Source organism: Microtus oregoni, unplaced genomic scaffold, assembly GCF_018167655.1.
Source record: "Microtus oregoni isolate MIOR12 unplaced genomic scaffold, Mior012 000046F_ref0000063, whole genome shotgun sequence".
In the NCBI taxonomy this organism is placed as follows: Eukaryota; Metazoa; Chordata; class Mammalia; order Rodentia; family Cricetidae; genus Microtus; species Microtus oregoni.
Window position 1 is genome coordinate 4100047 of NW_024543220.1, and position 14938 is coordinate 4114984.

Consider the following 14938-nt stretch of genomic DNA (forward strand, 5'->3'; position numbering starts at 1 on the left):
GAATGTGTTGAACACACATGGCAATACTTGATGGAAAAGAGCAGCCATAATTTTAAATTTTACTGGGTTTGTTGAATTTGAAACCACTCTGCCAGTTTTAGTGTGCCTGCGGGTCTAACATTTTGCTGGCTTGGTGAATGAAAGCATAGATCATTATCCACAGACTTCTGGGGACAGGAGGATCCCCAAGATTACTGGAAAACAGAAGAAGAAAGCAGGTAAGTAGTTGGGTGTTAGAACTCATGACACAGACATATCTACTTCATGCCAGGTTTTACGTTTTCTAGTACCCTAAAGGCTCGGAACAGGGTTTGATAAACCTTTTCATCTCTTGCATTTACTACTTCCATGCTGAAAACTGGTGACTGGAAAAAAAAAAGATTAAACATTTATAATTATGTCAGAGCAGAAATGTTTGCATGTACCGTAAAAGTACTGTGATTCGTATGTAACCATAGTCTTGGATCTGGGCTGAGAAGGGCAGCTCTGATTGGCAATAGATAACTTGACAATGTGTACAGTGCAAATTGCCCATGTTGTGTGTTTAGATCTGAAGCTGCAGTGAAATCACGTGACTCAGCCTAGCTGAGCATCACCCCAAACACCATGGATTCACAAAGCACTCGAGTTTCTATCAGTTTTGCTCATTTCCCATTAAGAAATATTTTCCTGTTGCCAAAGATTTTACAATTTGCATAGTTTTTTTTTTTCTGAACATTAGGCTGCAACTCCAGTTTTAGAAGCTGTGGCTTAGGTTCTCACCAAACACTATGGTGTGGGACATAGCAGTGTGTGTTTTCTTAAATATACTCAATGTTCTTCAAAAACTGATAGGTGGGGAAAACGAGTGCATTCTTGATGAACCTCTGATTGATGCAAGTCGAGTCCCTGTTCCCTTTGCAAAGCAGGTGAGTAGAATCATTGAGACTTGTCTTAAGTTGCTCAAATTTGTATTGAAGACAACACTAGAAAACTCGTTAGAGAATGGGATAGCATTCCAGTCTCTCAACCTCTTAGAGACTCCTGAGATTAAGTAATTAAAGCAATCCATTCTTAGTGAGTGAGGACTCCACCGGGTGGTTAGATAAAAATGTTGTTGTTGTTATCTTCTGTCATTAAGTGTAGGGACGGGCCACATCAGCCTACAAAGGTCCACAGTTTAACATCAATCAATTCCTGGCTGTGCCTCTTCTGAGATCTACGAGTTCCTCTTGGGTCCTTCCCTTCCTCCTGTAGTTGCAGTGGCCTGGTGTGTGCCAGAGTTCGTGCAGCTGCTCTTCCTCCTTCCTAGGAACAGCAGCTGCCATTGTTTTTCTGTTAGTCAGGGAAAGATCCACGAGATCCAACAGATACATTTAATCGTGTCAAGTTTGCCCCGAAATAGATCAAACAGTTCTCTAAAACCATATGGCGGTGGTTTTCTTGGTTTTCAAATGTATGTATGACAAAGAAATTCTTAACAACTGATAGAATTTCATTTCTTGATATTCCATGAGGGTGAAAAACAGCACACATTATTTTAAATGCCAGCCTCAAAAGTTAAAAACATACTCAATTTTTTCTTTTCCTGATGAATTGCCTTCTTGACCCCCTTCTATGTATGCCTGACACACTTACCATTCTCTTTGAGCAGGTGGTCAGAAGAATATGGTTTACTCCAATGGTGTGGGCATGGGTTCTCAGAGCACGAGAAAGATGCTTTCTCAATACAACATTGGAAACTGAGTTTAAAAATATATCACATTGTCCATTATTGATTAAAAGTTCAAGAATATTATTTTGTTCCATTGATAAACAAGGTATTTTCTTCATTTATTCTTGTGAAACTTATTTTTTTAACCAATACATTTTTCTATGTGAAAAGGTGATTCATGCTTACCAGATAAAGGCTTGAAATTCACAGAAACTAAAAGGCAGAAAATTATCATCTATAAAAGCATGATGTGAGCCGGGCGGTGGTGGAGCACGCCCTTAATCCCAGCACTCGGGAGGCAGAGGCAGGCGGATCTCTGGGAGTTCGAGGCCAGCCTGGTCTACAAGAGCTAGTTCCAGGACAGGCACCAAAGCTACAGAAAAACCCTGTCTCGAAAAACCAAAAAAAAAAAAAAAAAAAAGCATGATGTGTTGTTTTACTACCAATGATTGTTTAACAACATAAATATGTTTATAAAAATGTACATTCTAAAATAAAAATCATTTTTAGTAATTATAAAGCAATATGTGGTCTCAGTAGTGGAGAAGAATTAGATCTTGGGAAGTATGAAGAACAAACATGATCCTAATGTCTTTGCTTGTGTTTATTTACTAACCATGCCTCTAATACAGTAAAATACCCAAAGAAATAACTTACCTACCTAAAAATAAGATTATTAGTCTTCCTACTTTTGGATTTTGTATTCTAGAGAATTTCTAGTGTGTATATATATTTTGATCTAGTTCACCCCAGCTCTCCTCTTCAATTCCTCTTCTATTCTTTTTATTGTTCTCTTATAATTTCATGGGTTCTTTCAAAAGCAAAAAACAAACAAAACAAGCATACAAAAAAACCAATGAGTCTACTTAGTGTGCCATATGAGTGCAGGGCCAACTATTGTACCATGGGCAGCCTCTTGTGGACCAAAACTCTGAGGAAAACTGACTTTACCTTTTCTCTGTAGCCACCAACTGCCAGTAAGTCCTCAGTTAGGGGTGGGGATTTCGTACAGATGAAGATTTGTTATCATAAATATGTTTTGGTAATATTATTTCACAGTGTGTGGCTTACTTTTCTACACTCTTAAAGTGGCTTTTAAAAAAGCAGGTGTTAATTTTTTTCATTTTTTAAAATTTTATTTTAAAAATACTATCTTTTCTCATTTTACATACCAATCCTAGTTCCCACTCACTCCCATCCTCCAATTCCCTCCATCTCCCCACCACACTGCACCCCTACCTATCCCTCAGAGACGTTAAGGCTTCCCATGGGGAGTCAACAAAGTCTAGCACATTGATTTGAGGTCCTCACATTGATCCAAGGCCCTTCCTACTCTATCAAAACTGAACAAGGTATCCCTCCAAAGAGAATGGGTTCCAAAAAGCTAGTACAAGCAGTAGGAATAAATTCTGGTCTCACTGCCAGTGACCCCACAGTCTGCCCCAGTCACAAAACTGTTTCCCCATATTTTGGTCCCATGCTGGTTTCTTTCCTCTCAGGCAGGAGTTGGCGGGCTTCCATTAGTTCAGGTAAGCTACCTCAACGTGTATCCCAATCATGGTCTTGGCCTCCTTGCTCATATTCTTACTCCTCGCACTCTTCAACTGCACATTGCGGACTCAGCCCAGTGTTCCACTGTGGATCTCTGCCGCTGCTTCCTTCAGTTCAGGCACCCTCCTTCAATATTGCTTAGGGTCTTAGCAAGGATCATTCTTGGGGATTCCTGGGAACCTCGCTAGTGCAAGGTTTCTTGCCAGCCCCACAATGGCTCCTTCAATCAAGACACCTCCCTCCTCTCTCTCCATCTCTGTTTTTCCTCCATCTTGATTATCCCATTCCCTCAAGTCCTCTTCCACCCTCCCTTTCTCCCCACCTTCTCACCTTCTGCCCTCCCTTTTCCTCCCACCCCCATGCTCTCAATTTTCTCAGGAGATCTTGTTTATTTCCCCTTCCCAGGGGGATCTATATATGTTTGTTTCTCTTAAGTTCTTGTTACTTAGCTTTTCTAGGGTTGTGGTCTATAGGCTTGTTATCCTTTTCTTTACAGCTAGTATCCACTTATGAGTGAGTATATACCATGTTCATGCTCATAAAGACATCATTTTTTTTTTACCACTGAGTAACACTCTGTTGTGTAAATGTACCACATTTTCATTATTCATTCTTCAGTTGAGGGCATCTTGGTTGTTTCCAGGTACAGACTATTACAAATAATGATGCTATGAACATAGTTGAACAAAAGTCATTGTAATGTGATTGAGCACCTTTTCGGTATATGCCAATGGAGGAGTGTTCTCCTTATTCCACATCCTCTCCAGCATAAGCTATCATTGGTGTTTTTAGTCTTAGTTATTTTGACAGATGTAAGATAATATCTCAGAGCTGTTTTGATTTTCATTTCCTTAATGGCTAAGGATGTTGAACATTTCCTTAAGTATCTTTTGGCCATTTGAGATTCTTCTGTTGAGGATTCTCTGTTTAGTTCTGTACCCCATCTTTTAATTGTATTATTTGGAATTTTGATGTCTAATTTCTTGAGTATTTTATATATTTTGGAGATCAGTCTTCTTTCTGATGTGGGGTTGGTGAATATCTTTTCCCATTTAGTAGACTGCCTTTTTGTCTTATTGACTGTGTCCTTTGCTTTACAGAAGCTTCTCAGTTTCAGGAAGTCCCATTTATTTATTGTTTTTCTCAGTGTTTGTGCTACTAGGGTAATATTTAGGAAGTGGTCTCCTGTGTCCTTGCATTGAAAGCTACGTCCCACTTTCTTTTCTGTCAGGTTCAGTGTGGTCGGATTTCTAATGAGGTCTTTAGTATTGTGCATGGGGATAGATATGGATCTATTTGCATTCTTCCATATGTTGACATTCAGTTATTTAAGCACCATTTGTTGAAGATGCTTTCTTTTTTCCATTGTATAATTTTAGCCTCTTTGTCAAAAATCAGTTGTTCATAGGTATGTGGGTTAATATCCAGGTCTTTGATTAGATTCCATTGGTCAACCTGTCTGTTTTTATGCCCAATACCAAGCTGTTTTCATTACTGTAGCTCTATAATAGAGCTTGATGGCAAGGATGGTGATGCCTCCAGAAGTTCCTTTATTGTATGTAGGAGGGCTAGTGATTTTTTTTTAGTTGGTCTTCTATCCTGCCACAATACTGAAAGTATTTATTAGCAGTAGGAGTTCCCTGGTAGAGTTTTTGGAGTCAATTATGTATACTATCAAATCATCTGCAAATAGTGAAAGTTTGACTTCTTCCTTTTCAATTTGTATCCCCTTGATCTTCTTTTGTTGTTTTATTGCTCTAGCTAGTACATCAAGAACTATGTTGAATAGATATGGAGAGAGTAGACAATCGTCTTGTTCCTGATTTTAGTGGAAGCATTTTGAGTTTCTCTCCATTTAATTTGATGTTGACTCTTGGCTTGCTGTATATTGTTTTTATTGTGTTTAGGTATGTTCCTTGTATTTCTGATCTCTCCAAGACATTTATCATGAAGGGGTGTTGTATTTTGTCGATTGCATTTTCATAATCTAATGAAATGATCATATGGATTTTTTTCTTTCAGCTTATTTACATGGTGAATTACATTGATAGATTTTCATATGTTGGATTCATCCCTGCATCTTTGGGATGAAGCCAATTTGATCATAATGGATGATTCTTTTGATGCGTTCTTGGATTCAGTTTGCCACTATTTTATTGAGTATTTTTGCATAAATGTTCATGAAGGATATTTGTCTGTAATTCTCTTTTTTGGTTGAGTCTTTTTGTGATTTCAGTATCAGGGTAACTGTAGCCTCATAAAGAGTTTGAAAATGTTCCTTCTGTTTCTATTATGTGGAACAATTTGAGGAGTATAGGTATTAGCTCTTCTTTGATATTCTTGTGGAATTCTGCACTGAAACCATTGGGCCCTGAAAGTTTTTGGGTTGGAGACTTTTGATGACAGCTTCTATTTTCTTGCAGGTCATAGTTTATTTAAATTGTTCAAGTGGTCTTCATTTAATTTTGGTATGTGGTATCCATTTCTTTTACATTTTCCAATTTTGGAGAGTACAGGTTTTTGTAATATGACCTAATGATTCTTTGGATTTCTTTAGTGTCTGTTATTATGTCCCCCTTTTCATTCCTAGTTTTGTTAATTTGGATGTACTCTCTCTGCTTTTTGAATAGTCAGGATAATGGTTATTCTATCTTGTTGATTTTCTCAAAGAACCAGCTCTTTGTTTCATTAGCTCTTTGTATTGTTTTCTTTGTTTCTATTTTATTGATTTCAGCCCTCTATTTGATTATTTACTGTCATCTATTACTCCTGGGTGAGTCTGCTTCTTTTTGTTTTAGAGATTTCAGGTGTGCTGTTTCGTTGCTTGCTTGAGAATTCTCCACTTTCTTCAGTTAGGCACTTAGTGCTATGAACTTTCCTGTTAGCACTGCTTTCATAGTGTCCCATCGGTTTGGGTATGTTGTATTCTTATTTTCATTAAATTCTAGGAATTCTTTAATTTCTTTCTTTCTTTATTCCGTGTTCCAGAGGTGATTCAATTGAGCACTATTCAATTTCCATGTGTTTGTAGACATTCTGCAATTAGTGTTGTTGAAGTCTAACTTTAAACTATGGTGATCCAATAAGACACAGGAGATTATTCCAATTTTTTGTTTCCATTCAGGTTTTCTTTGTTACTGAGCATGTGATCAATTTTAGACAAGATTCCATAAGGTGCTGAGGAGAAGGTATATTCCTTTGTGTTTGGGTAAAATGTTCTATGTATGTCTGTTAAGTTCATTTGAGTCATGACATCTGATAGTTCTCATATTTCTCTGTTAGGTTTCTGTCTGGTTGACCTGTCTATTGGTGAAAGTAGGATGTTGAAGTCTCCTACTATTAATGTGGTGTTTGATGTGTGATTTAAGCTCAGTTATGTTTCTTTTACATATACAGGTATTCTTGTATTTGGAGCACAGATGTTCAGGATTGAAATTCCATCTTAATAGATTGTTCCTGTGATGAGTATGAAGTATCCTTCACCATCTCTTCTGATTAATTTTAGTTTAAAGTCTCTTTTGTTAGATGATAGGATAGCTATCGCTAGTTTCTTAGGTTCATTTGATTGGAAAATCTTTTTCCAAACTTTTACTCTAAGGTAATGTCTGTCTTTGAGGTTATGGTTTGTTTCTTGTATTTAACAGAAGGATAGATCCTGCTTTCATATCCATTCTCTTAGCCTGTGTCTTTTATATGTGAACTGAGTCCATTGATACTAAGAAATATTAATGGCCAGTGATTAATTCCTGTTATGTTTGGTGGTAGTGCTTGTGTGTTTCCCTTTGTTTTTGACAACCGAAAAACATGACAAGAAAAAAGTTTCAACAAGTATTGACTTTTGGTTCATGATTTCAGATGGTATAACTTCATTTGGTGAGGAAGGCATGCTGACAGGGATTCACTGTAGTGGGGATAGAGTCACATCCTGCTATGCCAGGAAGTGAAGCCTGGCTGAAACTGGGGGAGAGCTTCAACAGTTACCCCAAGTGACCTGCTCCCCTCAGCTAGGCAGGCAATTCCTCCTAAGGGTTTGTGATCTCCAAACATAGTTACCCTCTGGGAACTAGCATTCAAAACAAGAGCCTGGGGGTGGGGATAGTTTAGTACAGTGTTCTCCACTTACTTTCTAACAAATCCCTTCCCCATGAAGCGACTCGAAGGTTTTTTTTTTCTGTTGCTTACTAGCCAAAAACCCTGAGCAGAGTGAAATACTACATCCACTCCTGTCATAGTATCCTCAGCAGACATCACAACAACATTCTAATGCCTTCCTCCTATAAGAATTCACTCCATTTATTAGAATTTGTGGGAAGCCAAAGAGAGGCTACATCTTCTTTGCATTAGGTCCTGTTTGATTCATGAAAGCTTAGGTCTTGGCTGGCTCCTGTTTTAAGAACCAGACACTAAGGGCATCATTGAATAAATGGGACTCCCTGAGGCTGAGAAGCTTCTGTAAAGCAAAGGACACTGTCACTAAGACAAAAAGACAACCCACTGACTGGGAGAAGATCTTCACCAACCCTGCTACTGACAAAGGTTTGATCTCCAAAATATATAAAGAACTCAAGAAACTAGACCGTAAAAGGCTAATCAACCCACTTATAAAGTGGGGCACTGATCTGAACAGAGAATTCTCAACAGAAGAACTTCAAATGGCCAAAAGACACTTAAGGTCATGCTCAACTTCCTTAGCAATCAGGGAAATGCAAATCAAGACAACTTTAAGATACCACCTTACACCTGTCAGAATGGCGAAAATAAAAAACACCAATGATAGCCTTTGCTGGAGAGGTTGTGGAGAAAGGGGTACACTCACCCATTGCTGGTGGGAATGCAAACTTGTGCAACCACTCTGGAAAGCAGTGTTTCGGTTTCTCAGGAAATTTGGGATCAACCTACCCCTGGATCCAGCAATACCACTCTTGGGAATATACCCAAGAGAGGCCCTATCATACAACAAAAGTATATGCTCAACTATGTTCATGGCAGCATTGTTTGTAATAGCCAGAACCTGGAAACAACCTAGATGCCCTTCAACGGAAGAATGGATGAAGAAAGTATGGAATATATACATATTAGAGTATTACTCAGCAGTAAAAAACAAGGACTTCTTGAATTTTGCATACAAATGGATGGAAATAGAAAACACTATCCTGAGTGAGGTAAGCCAGACCCAAAAAGAGGAACATGGGATGTACTCACTCATATTTGGTTTCTAGCCATAAATAAAGGACATTGAGCTTATAATTCATGTTCCTAGAGAAGCTAAATAAGAAGGTGAATCCAAAGACAAACACATAGGCATCCTCAGGAATATTAACCTTCATCAGGCGATGAAAGGAGACAGAGACAGAGACCCACACGGGAGCACCGGACAGAAATCTCAAGGTCCAAATCAGGAGCAGAAGGAGACGGAGCACGAGCAAGGAACTCAGGACCACGAGGGGTGCACCCACACACTAAGACAATGGGGATGTTCTATTGGGATCTCACCAAGGCCAGCTGGCCTAGGTCTGAAAAAACATGGGATAAATCCGGACTAGCTGAACATAGCGGACAATGAGGAATACTGAGAATTCAAGAACAATTGCAGTGGGTTTTTGATCCTACTGCACGTACTGGCTTTGTGGGAGCCTAGGCAGTTTGGATGCTCACCTTACGAGACCTGGATAGAGGTGGGCAGTCCTTGGGCTTCCCACAGGTCAGGGAACCCTGATTGCTCTTCGAGCAGATGAGGGAGGGGGAATTGATCGGGGGAGGGGGAGGGAAATGGGAAGCGGTTGTGGGGACGAGGCAGAAATCCTTAATAAATAAATAAATTAAAAAAAAAAAAAAGAATCAGACACAGAAGCAGGAGCAGGAATACATATAGAAATACTCAAATCCAGAATATACATCTTAAGAAGATAGAGGTCATTCTTATTTTGCCTGGTGGGCAGCCTTTTCCAATGGCCAACCTGTGCACTGAATAAAGAGAATTGAGTGACTATTCATTAAATAAATGAACCCACTAGTGGTTCATCTAGAGTTGAAATAGGGGGCATTATATAAAAAGCATTTTTTTTTTTGTCACCTACGGGCATTCCCTGTGTGCCACTATTAATACAAATGAAGACACAAAATAGGTTTTAGTAACTTTTAGCTCAGGAGTTCTTAGATTAGGGAACACATATACTTATGACTGAATACCAGAATTCTAGATTCTGCTGAACAAGGTAAAAATAATAATTCTGTCTTAGGAGAGAAGAAGGCGGGGTTAAAGCTCTTTTGCTTCCCCAGCACACAGTGGAATAAATGTAGACTTTGTTAATTGGCCAAATTGTCGATCCCAATGAGCTCGTGCTGGCACCCGCAGGTAGGAGTCCCCACAGGAAGGTGCGGGTACCTGCTGTGATCTGTACTGCAGTGTCTACTGTAAAGGCCACCCCTGAGGGAGGAGGAGCAAGTCCAGAGCGGGCAGCCCTTCCTCAGGCTACTCTTTTCCTTTCCAGGGTGAAACTCACTGATGCAAATTGCTCAGCTGGGTCTTAATTAAAAGTCTACTCCCTGGGGTTCTGTGCCACATCTACTTCTCTTCCTTCTCTCTCCCTTAGTCACTTCTCTTTTCCCATAACACCCGCCAAATAGGTTCACATGGAGACAGCTAACAATAAAGAGGCCAAGGAACAGTTCAAAGTCTGCTGTAAACTTTTAAAATTAAGCCCTTGAGAGTTTAAGAGTTGTAATTAGAATTCCTGGTTAGAAGTGACCTAAGATAACCCTTCCATCTAGCTGAAAATTTCCCATGCCCACAGGTCAACTAGACTGTGGGTGCCAGTCAGTGGTCTTCTGGACCCAAGAGTGAGCAGAGCCTTCCTTGAACTTTATGAGCTATGCCCCCAAATTTCCTTTAGTAGAACAGTTTGGGTGCATCTTATTCTTCACTATTAAAGTAGGACAGTTTAATGAACACCCACAGTGACAAATGTTTGCACTTGTTCAGTTTTCCTCAAAATAAACTTCCAAAAGTGGAATTATAGCTTGGAAAAGCTGGAGTATTTTAAAGAGTTGTTAAAAATATCAACCCCCCCCTTTTTTTGTTTTTGTTTTTCTTTTTTTTTCCATTTTTTTTTATTGAGAAAAGGAGAAAAAAAAACAAGTTTCCACCTCCTCCCAGCCTCCCATTTCCCTCCCCCTCCTCCTTCCCTTCTCCCCCTCCTCCCACCCTTCTCCCCCTCCTCCCACCCTTCTCCCCTTCTCCCCACTCCTCTCCCCCTCCCTCTCCAGTCCAAAGAGCAGTCAGGGTTCCCTGCCCTGTGGTAAGTCCTAGGTCGAGACAGGGTTTCTCTGTAGCTTTTTGGAGCCTGTCCTGGCACTAGCTCTTGTAGACCAGGCTGGACTCGAACTCACAGAGATCTCCTTTCATTTCACTCAGTTATGCAAACATTTGTTTAGCATTTAACGTACATAAACAAAGTACTCATTACGTTCTGGAATCCGACAGTGAACAAGACAAGTTTCTGACTGCCTAGTGCTCAAGGAACATAACAAAAAATTAAGCAAAAATTGCACCCTAAATTGGACATCTTGATCACAGCTCCAAAGTTCAGGGAACATTGGGGAAGAGGGAGAAGAAAAATTCAAGAACTAGAAGATGGTGAGCAATGTGGAGAAGCACTGCTTTCTTGATACGGCAGGTTGTCACCCACAGGCACTCACAGTGCTTGTGATTGCCTGCACAAGACCTATCTAAGACCCAGCATCTCCACATTTATGCCTGGAGGTGGGAGCCTCAGGAAATTCAACCACTCCCAGTGGAGCTACAGGTAGGTAAATGTTCCTGGGGATTGAGAATTATTTTCTTCAGTTGTAAATTGCTAATGTTCCAGTTAATAATTTCACATCCTTTGTACAGCAACTCCAACAAAATTCTGGGTCATTAAAATAAATAGCTTGACAGTGGTGGCAGGAGGCAGAGGCAGGCAAATCTCTGTAAATTCAAGGCCAAGCTGGTCTAAGAGCTAGTTCCAGGAAGGGCTTCAAAGATACAGAGAAACCCTATCTCAAAAATAAACAAACAAAAACAAAAAAAAAAACCAGCAAAGAAAAAAAAACAATAATAAAGATGTGGAAGTAAGAGGGGGGCATTTTGAAGGGAGGGTCCAGAAAGAATTGGAGGGATGAGAGTGGTTAATGGAGGAGTGAATAAGATCAAATGGATTATAGACCTGTTTGAAATTTTCAAAGAATAAATTAAAAAGCAATTTCATCTTATGAAAAGTCTCTCACTGGCCTTTGAGGTTGTAAAACACAGAATACTTTGTTTATATTTATATCTCTGTAGTCTTCCTAGCATGGATTGGAAAGAATAGTTAATCTGAAATTGTATAAAAATTTAAAAATGAACTCAACAGTTATTAAATTATGTATAATTCTTATAAAAATAAACAGTAAATATATAATAAAATATAAGTAGTCACAAATGCTATATGAATACTTAAAACATGGCTAATATAGAGTCAGGAATAGCTTACTTCCTTATCTCATGCCCTGTAGATTTGTTTTTTAAAGCAAACTATTTCTTCTGCACACTCTTCTTGCTGTCTCCCTAATGCAGACCATCACCAGGTCTGGTCTGGACTTTGAAATAACTTCCTTATTGATCTCACTTCATCCCTCTACCTTCCCTAAAGGAGGAATTGTTTACTCTTCCAGCAGCAGATGAAGTGAGTCTCTTGAAGTTGAAGTTAGAGTGTACATAAAATTCACCTGTCAATACACCAATATTTCCTTTTTCTTTTTTTCGGAATAAAACCCAGCCATTGCCATGGTGTTCAAGGACTGGATATTTTACTCTAAAGATCAGACACATGGTGATGATGCTCATCCCCCCAGCTCTGTTGGGTGACTCTGGAATTCTACTGAATACAGTAAGAAAAGAAAGGGAAGAATGTTACAGGCTCACACAAGAAAATGAAAGAAGTTTCTTTTTAACCTTTGAACTTGAAAGAATTATATATTTGGAAAACATACAAGAACCTACAAGAATGGAATAATAGCTAAAAAGTAATGTTAGTGAGATGAACAAACAACAAGTTAATTTAAGTCCACTATACAGAACCATGTATATTCTGCCTGTGTTCTGTTTACTAACATTGGAAATGGCAGTTTTAAACACTGCAACATCCTACCAGTCTCTTAAAGAAGAGTTAGCATTAGTATCCTCAAACTGTTCCATAAAACAGCAAGCAAAGGAGCACTCTGAAACTGATTCTACAAAGCTGGAATCACCCTACTGTCAAAAATCCCTTAAGGGCAGGGGGAAAAAAAAGCAAGATGTCGACACACAGAGATGATTCTCAATAAAATACTTGCAAACTGAATTTAAGAACACCATCACCTAGCTGGTTTCATTCCAAGGAAGCCAAGAGGGTTCAACAACAACAAAAAAATCAGTAAGTATAATATAGAACATAAGTAGACTTGAAAACAACGATCATGTGTTCATCTCAATAGATGCAAAAGAGGCCTTTGATGAAGTCCAACTTTCCTTAAGAATAAAAACCTTGAGAACCCAGAGAAGAAAGGACATGTATCAACGCAATAAGGATGTATAGAAAAATATATAGCAAACAGTATAACAAATGGAGAAAACCTGGAACAGCTCCTCTAAAGTTAGAATGGTGCTCACCCTCTCTGTTGTTGCTCATTATACTATCCAATGCCTTATCTTCAGCAATAAGATTAGAAAAAGAAATAAAAGATGTGCAAGTAGGAAAAGATGATGCTGAAAGCGCCTATTTGAAGGTGAGATGATCCTATAATCAGATGAACCTTCTTAAGAACTTTATCAGAAACTCTTCGAATTGATAAACACAGTGAAGTGGCTGTGCACTTATAAATCCTGGTAGCTTTTCTATAAGTCAATAATGATCGTACTGAGAAGAAATCAGATAAACATCCTACTCCCTATGGGGTTTCAAAAAATTAAATATCTAAAAATCATCCTAATCGAGGAAATGAAATAACTTTATAAGAAAAAAAAACTTTAAAACAGTAAAAAAAGAAATTGAAGAAGGCAATAGAAGAAGGAAAAAACACCCATGCTCATGAGCTAACAGAATTAATATTGTGAACAATCACTATGTTCCAGAAATGAGCCACAGCTTCAAAGTAGTCCTTATTGAAATTCCAATTAAATTCTTCCCAGAAACTGAATTGATATGGAAGGAGAAAGGACATAGAATAGCAGAGCCCTGCTGGAGGCACCACAACACCTAACTTTAAATTAGATTACAGAGCCCAGTGACAAAGACGACATGGCACGGACAGAAAACCTGACATGTAGATCAATGGAATAGAATAAAGTATCCTGAAATAACCCTCCATAGCTGCAGCCTTGACAATGCTGTCAAAGGACTCACTGGAAGAAAGCCTCTCCAACAAATGGTGCTGAGAACACTGGGTGTATACACACAGGCAAGAATGAAACCAGGCACAAAGCTTTCTCCTGCAGGAAAAAAAAATCAATTCAAAGTGTAACAAAGACTTTAACATAAAACCTGAAATTCAGAAACTGTTAATGAAAACCCTGGGTAAAAAACATTAAAAATATAGACATAAGAAAGGATAGTTTTGAAGCACTGTAAATCGTACAGAAAGTAGTTCCAAGATAAAATGGGATTGCATGAAATTGAGATACTTCTGCAAGGCAAAGGAAACAGCATAATGAAGAGACAGCCTTCAGAATGGGAGAACGTTGCAGCTATATATATGACTGGCGATTAATACCTAGAATTTATAAGGAGCATCAAACATTAAATAGTGCCACAAATTAGCCAATCAATAAATGGACTAGTGAATTCAGTGGACAGCTCTCACAGAAAAAAAGACTAGTGCAATAACTGAACAAGTGTTCAGCATCCTGAGACATCAGTGAAACAGACTGAAGCTGCTCTGAGACCCACGTCATGTCAGTCAGAATGGCCATCACAAAAATAAAAGAAAAAAGAAAAAACCAATTACAGAAAGTGCAGATGAGGAGATGAGGAGATGGGGGAGAGGAACCCATATATCCCACCGGGGAGAATTTAATTTGCTTCCTTCCTCATAGAAATCATTAAGAAAGTTTCTCAAAAAACTAAAAATAGAATTAGGCTATGACCAGCTGTACTGCTCTTTGGGTCCATTGTGATTCTGACTGTTAGCTGTTAACCTGACAAGACCTAGCATCCTCTGGGAGCTGTGCCTTGCAACATGCCTGTGGGTATTATCTTAAATATAGTAAGTGAGGCGGGAAGACATGCCCACTGTGGGTGGTACTCACAACCTACGGCTGAGATTCTGGACCACGAAAAGTGAAGGAAGCAAGCTGAGCTCTAGCTTGCTCTATGCTCTATTTGACTGCAGATGTGACCAGCTCCTGCTGCAGCAGTCTTCTTGTCGTGATGAACTATAACCTGGACATGTAAGCTAAAGACAGACCGTTCCTATGGTATGTTGTTATGTTACCTTTATCGCTATGTTTTCATCGCAGCAACAAGAAAAGAAACCAAGACAGCACGAGAGGGTTCCTAGTCAGTATAGCACTGCCCATTAATATTTAGTGTTGTACTGCTTGTTCACAACAGCCACAGAAGGTTTGGATCCAGCCTAGATGCCCATCAGCAGCAGATAGATGAATAAAGAGAATGTGATATGTACACATAATAGAAT